This window comes from Elephantulus edwardii, unplaced genomic scaffold, assembly GCF_000299155.1.
Source record: "Elephantulus edwardii isolate Elephantulus edwardi_28Jun2011 unplaced genomic scaffold, EleEdw1.0 scaffold00007, whole genome shotgun sequence".
Classification (NCBI taxonomy): domain Eukaryota; kingdom Metazoa; phylum Chordata; class Mammalia; order Macroscelidea; family Macroscelididae; genus Elephantulus; species Elephantulus edwardii.
This window is the reverse complement of record NW_006399757.1, coordinates 897,466-900,141: the sequence shown is the minus strand read 5'-3', so window position 1 is coordinate 900,141 and position 2,676 is coordinate 897,466.

Below are 2,676 nucleotides of genomic sequence, written 5' to 3'. Positions count from 1 at the left end.
CGCACCCCTCCCACAGCCCCAAGTACATTCCACCATGCAACCTTAATTGTGGACTCTTGTGTAGAGCATTAAATTTTATAAAACGTTGTATTTTAATTGTCTCTCGGGGAATTTCACAATACTACAGAAACTCTAAATGTTTCCAAACAACTAAACTGCAAGTGACCTTTGTTTACTGTGACTCTCCCCTAGTGGCCTTTGAATATTGGAAATTATTTCACAAACAGTTAAATAGTTGGTTCAAGTTATCTCCACTAAGTAAATTTCTTGAGCAAACAAGTTGGGAGTTTCAGGTTTTATATAAACAGTCTTGTTTTGTTCACCTTGAATTCAAATGAAAGCATATCTCCATCCATATTTCATGATTCCTTAGTGGAAAGGAGCAACTGTCTCTTAATAGAATTTTCAGGTCCTACCCAGATGCAAATAAACATTAAAAGCTGTTCTGAACCAACAGAAATGTCAGTAGCCTTGAAAACATGATAAATCTACTAAGTGATATAGAAATGCAATGAGTGGTGACAGAGATAACTCCAGTAACAAAACAATAAAGCTCATCAAGAAATTACGAGCCATGGATTATCTTACTTTATTTTATTAACTTTAGAGAACATTTACAAAGATTTTGGATTTCCATTCATTCATTGTTGCACTTTTCTCCCTGCCCAGCCCTCCCCCCCAGTTCGCTCCTCTCTTTGAAAAGTAAAAGAAAAATTCTTTCTTTGGTATACAATCCCCCTGCACCCCTTCAACTGCCCCAAGTACACTCCACTATGCAGCCTTAATTCTGGACTCTTGTGATAACTATAATACCCTATCATATATCGCTTTTAAATTATTCTTTCCCTCATCTGTTTCAATGCAGTATAAATAATTTATCCAGTTTTTCTCAGTCTTACCCCAACCCTGATGTCAGTCCCATTCTACAACAGTGGCACCATGCAGTATTTGTCCATTTGTGACTGAGATATTTCACTCAGCATAATGTTCTCCAGGGTCACCCATTTTGAATAACATTGCATGAGTTCCTTGTTTTTCAATGCATGAGCCATGTTTTAAATTTTATGGCTATATTTTGTATAATAAAAATGACAAAGCTGATTGTCAAATAATACAAAGAATTATCTGCTAACTTATTGCTTTTCTTTAATGTAAAATATTGTTTGTTCCCTGTTGTTGTTGTTATGTGCCATCGAGTAGCCTGAGACTCGTAGTGATCCTGAGTACAACTACCCTAACCCCTGCTCTATCCTGGGCCAATCTCACTGTCTCTGACACACCTACCCCCATTACCCCAGTCACTGAATCAATCCATCTCATCAAGGGTCTTCCTCTCCCGCACTGTTCCTCCACCCTCTCAAGCATGACATCCCTCTCCAAGGACTGGTCCCTCCTTGAAACATGTCCAAAATATGTCAGACGAAGCTTCAGAATCACTGAATAGAAAAATTTTGAGCTCAAAAATTTTCTCAAAAATTTATTAAAACTATACCCTCATGTGTTTCTACCCCAATAAAATGTACATTGATATTTAGCAGAATTGCCTTTCTTTTTTTCCTTTAATTAATCTTTTTTTTTAATGATTACCCACTGCCTGCTCATCAATCTCAAGTCATAGAAATCTTACAAGACATCAGCTGGTGGATTCATCTTGCAGGCTCTTGTGCTGGTGGACCAATCCTTCCTTACCTACTCGACCACCAGGGCTCCCTGTTGCTATTTAATAGTTATGGGAAATTGCTAAACTCCTCTCTTTCATCAGTTATCTGACCTACAAAAGGAAGAATCATTACAACATCTAACTATTATACAGAGTGGGGATTCCTTAGTGCTCCAATACGAGCCAAAATATTGGTGATTTGAATGTTCTCAGAAGTCCCTTGAAGATAATAGACCTGTCAATCAGCTTTCAAAAAGGTCACAGCCTTGACAACCTTGAGGAGCAGTTCTATTCTACATCTATGAGATCTCTAGGAATCCATTTCCTCAAAGAGAATGAACAATAGCATTACCTTACAGAGTTACTATAAAAGTTAAATTCATTTATGAAAAGAATTTCTAACAGAAAATGGCAGAAAGAATACACACAGGTGTTTGGCTTTGCTTATTCATCTTGTTGTTTAAGTAATTGGGTACTACTACATCCTTAGAATAAATCCCTATACAAATGAGTTGACTGCAGTAAAAATAGCATTGTGCTTCAGACAGGAAGTTTACAGTATGAGCATACAATTTCAGTGATAGTAATACATTTGTTGTAATGAACTTTATGGGCTGACTATGACCTAGAGTTCAATTTTTAGGTCAGATTTTGATCTTTGACTTGAAATAGCTGAGTCTGAAATCTGTCCAGGCAGAGAGCAAGCCCAGACCTTGACCTCTTGGCATTAGTTTCCAAACATACACTGGGCCATGTGTTACCTAACGAAGGTCATGAATTCTTTTAGGTTCCTTTTAGAGTTCTGCAGCATGGTTTTGGCTCCTGAACACCTGGAGAACCTGAATGTGTGCACATTATGAGTGAACACATAACTCGTTAGCCATTGCCATATGGTCATAGCTGATCCTTCACCAGATTTCTGAGGCTATTCATTGCATGAGAGGCCCTCATTCTCTCTTAGAATGGCTTATGGATTTAAACCTCTAGAGGTGCAGCTTTTTTTTTTTTTAATTTAG